Source organism: Clinocottus analis, unplaced genomic scaffold, assembly GCF_023055335.1.
Source record: "Clinocottus analis isolate CAN_PGR_092001 unplaced genomic scaffold, fCliAna1.0.p SCAF_12, whole genome shotgun sequence".
NCBI classification, from domain to species: domain Eukaryota; kingdom Metazoa; phylum Chordata; class Actinopteri; order Perciformes; family Cottidae; genus Clinocottus; species Clinocottus analis.
The window spans coordinates 3,818,055-3,828,225 of record NW_027175843.1 but is presented as its reverse complement, the minus strand read 5'-3'; positions in this window follow the sequence as shown (position 1 = coordinate 3,828,225).

Below are 10,171 nucleotides of genomic sequence, written 5' to 3'. Positions count from 1 at the left end.
TCGCATGTGTCCCGTGTCCTTTCTTTGTCGTCTCGTGGCTTTAATCTGAGCTCCACAGGATTCTCCAACCTTGACGGGTGTGTAGTATGCAAAGGAATCTGACTCTAATTAGGTAGTAGATAATATAGACCAAGCAGTTTGGGAACTAAGGATGAGCACTTTTTCACTATTTGCTAACATTTTGTGGATTTAACGATCAATCTGCCAATTGAGGAAATAATCTGTAGATTATCTGCTTCGACGAAGAATTGTTAGTTTCAGTTTTAGTCGCACAAAAAAGCTCATCGGACTCTCGGCCCCCCCAAGCGGTTTGTGTTGTCAATAAATCTGCTCCTCGCTCCGACTCTTCATCATTCGAGGCGGTGTACTTTAAAAACAAACAGCAGCAGGATTCCAAGTAAAAGCTTGAAGTGCACAGCTTGAAGACCAAGAGAAATGTAAACTGCGGATGCTCACTCTGAGTTGGCATACAGAGGGAAACTGGAGATGGCTTGCCGGTCTCCTAGCAACAGCCAACAAGAGGCGAAACTGCACAGAGGGCCGAAGGTTGATGGAGCAGCGAGGAAGAGGAGCGGAGCGTGATGGGGCCGAAGCAGCGCTGACTGCAGGTAAGACACAGCCGTGGATTTGTCTTTGCATTCTACACAATCCAAATTTAATTGTGTTATGTGATTGCATACTCGATTTCATTACTATTTTTGCAGGATTTAAAAAAAAAAAAAAAAAAATCTTTTACAAAAATTAAAATTTAGCACTAGTCGTATGAGTACCTCCACAGCTCCGTCTTATTGTTTGAGACTCAATTTAACTATCTCTAGCGTGCACATCGACGGTTTTCTTGAGGTGACCCAGTTATCCCGCAGCGCTCACGAGGCGAGCAACTGGACCCGCCTCATCTATAATGCAAAGCGAGTGGAAACCTGGCCGCCGGCACAAAGGAAAGGGACCGGCACCGTTCCTCAGATACACCTGTCACTCATCTCCAGCCCAAATGAGTCCTTTACAAAGTATCGCTATGTAGATATATCGAAAACTAACCAGCCCGTTGTAAGGAAAAGTTAACAAATATATTCTGGAGTATTGAGACTACAAGTAACTCATGAGAAGGATAGAAGATGTTTAAATAGTAATGATGTAACTCTGAGAGGCCCACATATTGCTTTTTAGAGGGGCGGTGTCAAGTTGTTATAGATGAATTAAGGAATTAATATAGATTGTGAAAGTGTAAAAGGAGTTAAACCATTATGATGAATATATATGATGGCCTGCTGATAACTGTTAAGAAAAGTTCCTATTGTCAATATACCTACATAATATAAGATAATATAATCTAATACATCCTGAATGTCCTCAGTAGTTTAATGAGGCTATTCTACTCCTCGAGGTCACAACAGGTCATTTTACACAGTGACTATCCGGCGGCTTTACAGTTTATACAATGCTAGTACTGTTTCTGGATGCTTCCTACGTCCTCATCACTAAACTAAATGAACAAACGTGAGGTTTAACAACAAGCTAAATCAACGAAAGACCCTATCAAAGGTACAGAAGTCTTTAAGAGGCTCTAAAGCGTTTCATATTCAGTCAGTGGGAGGGAAGTGGCCAACATGAATCATGAAATAGATTTTTTCTGCATAACTGGGCCCTAAAAACTGGAGTGCCTCTGAATGTCATAGATCAACCACACAGCATACTTCTAGATACTCATACTGTGCAGCTGGGCGGTCTTTCATACTGAACTATTTAATAGTTTGTGGTTTAAATGTTACATTGATGTCAATTTATTTCCAATGCTCTCACATTATTCTAACTGAAGGTTACGTTTGTTCTAATCTCCACAATAAAGAGTAAAACACATAAACCATTCGCTGTAATGAACCATAACTATAAGAATGGGCCTCTGTGCTCATTTTTGTGCCCAATTAAGAAATACAAATTGGGAAGTATCAATGAATGCTTTATCATTCTTAACTTAAAAACATATTTTATAATTTTAATAAGACTGCTTTTATGTTTTTTCTGTCTGCTTTTATTTTCAAAAAACTTTATAATGTAGCAACAAAAGCATTATATAGCATTCTGGCGACTGGCAATTATAACCATTTTGTCTTCGTACATAAAAAAAATTGATCGGGGCCACAAACTTCCTAATCTATTCCCGGTAAGAATGCTACTTTGCGTTTATCGTATGGCGGCTCCCCGGGGTTCCAGTATTATGACAATACATCACACGGGGGACAGACGTCCTTCTCTGCCGTCTCTCTACATCACTTTGTTCTTCTCATGAATAAAATATCAAAGCGGGGTCTGTTTGCAGAGCCGGATAGTTGAGAAGTATTGTTCTGTTGACACTTGGGCTGTCTCTTTACCTCCCACTCTCGCCCTCACTGGATGCTTCTGGCTGTCTGACTCCATTTGAAATGCTAATAGATTTCTCAGTGAAAAAGTTTCCTCTTGCTCTACTCTAGTCCTCTCTGCCCACAGACGCAGCTCTCTCATGGCCTTTCTTCATAGCTTCATCTTCTTTTCATAAGCATCGGTTCACTCAACAAAAAAGGGCTAACTGGTGTACATAAAACAGATTTGGTAAAGTTCATTCTTTGATCGTTTGCGTGCCACGATGGTTTGCACAGATGCACTGCTTAATATACTGCATACTATAAGACTACAAATACCACAACACAGCTTTATACGATATATCCAAAAGAATTATACCATGCAGGTTTGCATGGTATAATTCAAATTAAAAATGTAGTTTTTTTTAAACATTGTTTAAATGCAGTAATACCTAATGCTAAATGTAGTTTAGGTGTAAGAAAAATCTTTAGGCGGAAATAGAATAGTAAAATAGACACATTAGATGTTGTCTTACCACAAGGCTGAAAGGAGATGTGTTTTGGAAGTAAAATCCAAAATTGAACATCGCATAAACTATTAGTGTTTTGCCTTAAGTGTCTCGTCTTAACCAAGTTTATTTGGGCTATATGAGTGGGCCACAGCTGGTAATCATACTGTATACATTTGTGGACCGCACAGTTTTACCGGGGAAGCTGCTTTGATTGCATTAAAATGAAAATCTATGGACATGAATGGATTTACATTTTAGACTAGTTCTGCTAGCTTACTACAGTACTTCATTCATTGCGTAATAGGCAATGCGTCATGTTGAGGTTATACAGTCTAGAGGAATGCATGTGTTTGTTCAAAAATATGTTATGCCTGCACAAAAACAGTGTTGTACCAGCATCAATGTATGTTCACTCTAATACCACTCTTCATGTTTTGAATTACCTGACACACTGTGGTTCAGGCCTCAATTGTGGTAATGAGTTTGTTGTTGATGTAGGCAAATTAATCTTCCTTTTTCCTTTTATTGTGTCTTTAATGTAGGAACTCAAACGGAACCCTAAGATCCATCCATTAATCCATCATGATGTTTGTGGGAACTCCTTTGGTGAGCAATTTCTCCTCCACTATCCCAGCTCACAGCCCCAGTCCTGACCGTCAGTCAGGCGGTCCTTCCCTCGCTCCCGTGGCTCAGTCCCCTCCATGCTGGGCAACACAAGCCCGGTGGGATCTTGCACAGGCGGAGGCAGAGCTGCGTCGCCTACAAGAGCGGCATGCAACCGAGACAGACGCTGTTAAGAGGGGTGTAGAGCGGGCCGTGCTGGGAGCCCGCAGAGAAGAGCGGCGCCTGCTGGAAAGGGTGGAACAAGACCACCGGGACACTCAGCAGCATCTGGAGCAGGTCCAGAGGGAGAACACGGCAGCAGCCCGGGTCAGCCAGTCCCTGTTGGACCAAAGGCTCTGTAAACTTGCTCAACTTCAGCAGTGTATTCAGGAGGTTGGTCAACAGCCATGTCCAGAGGATGGAGGACCAAACCAGCTGCTGAAGGACGTTGCAGAATTCCTACAACCCTGGGAAGTGTCAGTTTCCCTGAAGAAAGTGAATTTCAAACCCAGCTCCCAACCTAATGCTGTCAACTTCGGAGATATTCGCGTGCAAGAACAAAGCCTGTGCCTTCATGTCGGAGGTTGCGGTCCACAGGGGCAGCTGTGCGCTCTCCATTCACAGGAGATGCCGTGTGAAGATACAAACCATCTAGGTGCTGGAGGAGGGAAAAGCCCCCTCGGACAGGGGTGGACCTCACCAACAGGCAGGGTTATCAGGAAAATAAGTCTTTCTGCTCGGAGTGATCTGGAATCAGAGGAGGAACAAAACCTCACCCCAACAAAGCCATTTCCCTGGGTTCCCAAGTGTGAGCAGTCTGACTGGGAGTCATCTCAGGATGACGAGATGGAGTCAGCCTCTTTTCAGCCACAAGGCGAGGACATATTTTTGACTGTCCCTACGGTACTTAAAAACATGGACACTGAAGACAAGGAGCGGGTGTACAAGATGAATGGTCATGGTAAACACTACTCTCCCAGGGATCCAAGGAAAACTATAACAGTGGTCTCTGGTAGGAAGCTGTCCCCATCACCTGAACGAAGAAAGGAGCATGCTAAGCTTGGTCGCAACTTCAGTTTAGACAGCCAGGGTGGAGGTAGAGTAAAAGTGAGTAAAGAGTCCAACAGCAGACCTTTAAAGTATAGAAACAGTACCCTAACATCGCCCAAGATGACGTCAAGAGAGCCTCTGACCAGTCAAAGCTGCCTAGACCTCACTTCCAGGGGCCGACCTCACTCTCGCCTCAGCCAGTCATCTGATGAACACTCTCTCGGGCCCCATGCTGACAATGGCCGGGCACCATCCCCAACAGATAGCCTTGACTCCAGCTATACTTTCATTGTTAGCCCCCCTCACGACTACAGCATGAATAGAGGCTCTTTGAATCACAATTGCCGTCTATCAAAGTCTGCAGTGGACTTGACACACAAGACTCGCCCGATGATCAGCGGTGGGACGAATGAGCACCTCGGAGAGTGGACTATGACGTGTAATGACTTCAACTCTATGTCAAGCTCAATGTCCCCAACTCTTAGTAGAAGGTCAAGGGTCTCTGACATGGGGCAAACCTCAATGTACCCTACACATAGAAGTCATAATATGCTGCACCAGTCAGACAAAAAAATGACAGTGACCGGCTCAAAACAAACCTTGGTGGCTAGGTCGTTATCCATGTCTGTCATTGACGGATCCTCTCAAGAGACAAAGAGAGGCAGAGAAAAGAGAGGAGAGCCAGCCCTGGTGGAGTTGGAGGAGGAGGGAGACTTGTCCTTGACAGTATTCAACCCCAGAGGAGTCCATCTGATCAGGCAGTTTGGGAAGCAGGGTTCAGGTCGAGCCGACCTTACACTGCCAAGTGGTATCCATGCCACACCACAGGGCCTACTCTATGTAGTGGACTGTGGAAATGCGCGTATTCAGGTATGTGTTGTGTCAAACGTCTTTCAGACACGTGCAGCATACAGTGTGTGTACTATAGCAAATAAAATTGCCAATATCAAAACTGAATCTAACTTTGAAACAGGTGACTGACCTTCGGGGCAATGTCCTCCAGCAAGTGACCTCCCCGACTTCTGATGGCTCTGCGAGAAGATGTCGGAACTACTTTGACATTGCGGTCAATGCTAAAGGTTTGATTGCACTTAGCTGTGCAGCAGAGCGGGCCCTGCTTATCTTCAGCCGGCATGGTCGCTTACTCCAGACTTTTGGTGGGTCAGGGTTGGGCTCTGCAAAAGATGAGCTTGAGGCTCCCCGGGGCGTGACCACAACCAGACAGGATGAGTTCTTAGTCGCTGATATCCGGAAAGGAAGCCTCATTGCCCTTAAGCTAGAGCCTAAAACAGGCTCCCGTCTAGAGCGCACAGTGGTGACCGGATTCCACCGGCCTTACTTAGTGGCAGCTTGCTCCAAGTCCGGCATGGTAGCTGTGTCCGAAAGGGGCAATGAAACAGGCTGTGTGCCTTGCATCAAAGTGCTGGAGCCAGGCTGGAACACAGTGAGAGTTCTAGGTATATGTGCTGGGATGGGACCAGTCCTCGCCTGTCCCTGGGGCATCTGTATCGATACAGATGGAAATGTGCTGGTAGCAGACTGGGGGGAGCAGCACAGAGTCCTTTTATACCCAGCACAGGGAGTGGGCTGGCCAGTAGTGACCCAGGGCTTGAGTAGTCCACGTGGACTGACCCTTCTACCTGAGGGCCAACTAGCTGTGTCCGATAGCATGCACCATTGCATTAAGATATATCCGTACAAAGTGACCCGCGACTAGAGAGCGCCAGTTGATGTTTAAAACTACCACCACACAACTTTGGTGAGGAAACCAATCACACATGGGATGGTGTCTCTATTTATTCCTCATTATTTGAGTAATTTTACAACATAACTGCAATTACAATCAGATGCAGCTCCTGTGATGATTCTGTAAACTTCTGCATTTAGACTGACTACAAAGTATAGGTGTTTGATATAGCTCAGGGCTTGGTAACCTTTTTCATATGAATTGTTTTACATTTTCTTGTTAATCAGTGTGTGTTAATATTAAACATTAAGACCACCACATAAAACATTGAAATCACCAAAGGATCAGCATTTTTCCTCCATACTGGCAACGAGCATAGCAGTAATATAAAAAAAAAGAAACAGAACGGATTATTTTGTCATCCACACATCCAAAAATAATCACGCAAACTACCATAAATAACTATAATAAATGACTGCCAGTGGCTATGAAAGAGGTTATTTGGCTTGCGGACGAGAAGGCACTTATTGGTGACATTAGCGTGCCAAGTGCTGCAGGTTGCCTCCCCCTGTGCCAGCTGTATCTTAAGAGGATAGTCAGAAGTCTGAATTAGTAAGCAAAAGGCTTTCCATTCATCCTAAATGCAGAAGATATGAAGAAAAACTATAGAGACAAAGATAAGCTGGTGCTACGTTAGCGAGTAGCATACGAGTAGTTTGGCATAATTGTTTTGCAAATAAGATTAGCAAATGGATTTATGAAGATTGTTTATTGATTAGATTTTAATCATAGTCTGTATAAAGTCTGTGTGCTGTCTTTTATAATATTGGGTCACCCACATCTGCTAACCTGCAGAGCTGAAGCCTCGTTCTGACAAATCAACGCCGAGTTTCACTGTATATGGATTTAATAAATTAAACAAAATCTTAATGCAGTTGTTTCCTGTCCATGGTGGCATTTGTATCTTGAGGTGTTAATAATATCATTCTTTTAATGTTTGTGTCACGATTTGCTTTGGTATTTACAATTTCTCACGCTGTTGCTGAGCTTCGCTGACAGGCGCTAGAGCTCAGTGTCTGTTTTCTGTCCTCCCACTCTCTTCTTTCATTAGCAGTGACTGTAATACATCCACCAACCTCTGATGGATTCTGTCTTTAACATGTGGATGCACTGATGCCAGAAAGTACAGGCTTGGCTGAATCATCCAAATTATTATCTGTGAAATATGTCTGTTTATAGCAGATCAGTGGACCATTGCTGAGTATTTTATTTTGGGGATACTTTTTACTTTCCTTCAATGCAGCTCAGAGGATGTTTTGTACTTGTGTTTGACAGATGTGGTTAATCATTACTTTACACTTTAAGATTTTACATTTAGTATGAGATAGTAAGTTACATGTATGTAAACTTTTTCAGCTTTAATTCTGCATTTCTGACAATATTGTATCAGTTTTTAAAACCTGAGACATAGTTCTCAGCAGCAATAAGACACATAGCTGTAGTTTAAGATTAATCTATAAGCTTGTGGATGTGAGCCTTTGTTCTCAAAGACAAACTAGTTACATTGGTCGCTGAATGAACGACAGAATGGAGAGATTAATATAGTATAGGGTTATAATTATCAGCGTGAAAATCTACTGTTATGATGATTTGTTATGACGTTAACAATAATTAAAAATGAAGGTTTGTTGAAAAGTTGTCTATTGTGATTTTTTTTCCTTTTGTGAGTTGTTTCGTTATATAACAAAAAAGAAAACAATCTTAATCAAAAGTATATTTTTTAGCACATTGCTGAGACACGTCATGGTTTCTATGTTCCCAAACTGATTATTGAAGATTACAGGTATATTTAAAAAATATTAGCTGATTTGTGTGTGTGGAGTCATCTGAGTATTGCTCTATGAATACAACTAAATTTATTCAATTTAAATATTTTCAATAAATCAGCCATTTTATCCGTAGGTGACGTTAACTCAACAATCAATCATTTGTCACTCATTTGACCCACCACGTGAGCCATCTCTGGCACTAAATGGGAACCATTGATAAATTCCTCAGGTTCTGCACATTCGTTGCACCTTCCTGCCACTGCCACCAGGTGCTACTAATGAGTTCACTTTCTTGTGCCCCGGTCATCAGGTTCACCCATATCCCATCAGCTGTTTCCTGGCTGATGACCTACCCTGTTTCTCCATTGTTCTCCAGTCAGCCCGCCTTCTTGTTTTCCAGCCAGCTGGTCGTCCCGTCGTTCAGCTTTCCTGTTCCTCAGTCCGCTTCCCGCTTCTCTCCTAGTTGACTATGAAGCCTCTGTTGCCCCTTTCACTTGCCCCCGACTCCATACTCGGCTCTTATATGTACAGTAGATACAATTTGAACACTTATAAGGCCTAAACTGTGGATTTTAAAACAGATGCTGTCAGTTTATTGGCTGAAGAAATGCGTGACCATCACCTGCGAGATTTCTTCAAACCACAGGAAATACCACAAATAAACATCTTCTTTGTCAATCTGCGTGTTAGGAACAAGCGTTGCTTCAACTAACTATGAACGCATTTATCTAAAAATAATCATAATTGGTGTATGTATTGATATTGACTTAACATTTGAGCTGCGGAGGAGGAATTATGGAAATGACTGGACTCCTACACACGAGACACCGACGCAAAAATGACTGGAATAAAGTAAAGGGATTTTCAACAGAAGAGGCTCGAAGTTTCCCATTCTTATAGTGTCGAGAAAACATACATTTTGCTGTATTCGCCAGTCGTGGTCGTAGAAGTGTTTAAAAGTGTTAAACAGACCCATTCCCAAAAAATACTATTTTATTTTTGTTCTGTGTAGGCTGATGTCTCTATTAAGGAGCATTGGATTAAAGAGAGGCAGTGTGGTTGAAAGCTGCTGCCTTTGCAGCTTGTCCTTATTAGAGCACAGCTGTCGGCACAACCTGCGGCCTACGCAGCCAAACATATAGCACATGCACACACTGTCTCTCTCTCTTTCAGTCACCTTGGTGACAAAGCCGACTAGGAAACCACGATAAAGTGCAGTACACTCTGCCGGATGCAGATCGCACTGCGTCTTCGAATGCGCGTGTTTTTTTTTAAAGCGCCTCTTTTTCTCCAAGTTGGCCCTCTGGCCACAACCTTATTAAAATGCTCTTTAGATTGGAAGCAACCATTTTTTGTTTTTTTTAAATACCTTTTTTCTTTTCTTCACAGGTTGGAACGTGGCATATTAAACTGTCACATTCTACCTTTTAAACACATGTCTGTGACTGTGTGTGCTTCAGCATAGAGGGACAACCACACATCTGGGGTTTGCTTTTGTTCCATTATATGGAGCTCTCTCACAGAGCAGCTCATTTTTTTTAAGTCCTCCTGAAACAATGAATGTTTCCGCTGGGTTTCTATCCATGTTCTGAACTAAATGACAGCTCTGGATATGACACTGTCAATTCCTGGTCAGAAGATGTTAATAATGACATGTTGGAGGATACTGACATGATGACACATTTTAAGTCACTGAAGGGAGATGAATAAGTTGGTGAAAATGAAAATGTTTTAGCTTCAAAACTCTTGTTCTGTGAAGTTCGTTCCACACGACACAGTGCTAGCATGCCAGAAGGCAAACGCTCTGCTCACTTTGGTCCAACATAAGCATAATTTAATAAAGCTTTTCAGGCTCATGGTGAAACGTTGAGAAAAGAGCTGACATCCACAGCAAAAAATGAGCACACATGGGCTTTTTTTTTTTATGACGAAAGCACGCATGAAAGGAAGTTCTGAAATGTGGCTCCCAAGGTCCAAATGCCAAAATAGCTTCACAGATACAACATATCACAAAAACCCGGTGTGCAGAGCCTTCCTTTCTCCGGTTTCAAAAGCGCTTTGGTTTTAGCCTCCCAGATGGCCACCGACAGCCCACTGCCAGACTTTCATCTCTGCACGATGCCACGACATCTGAAGCTTTCTGTGACATTTAGT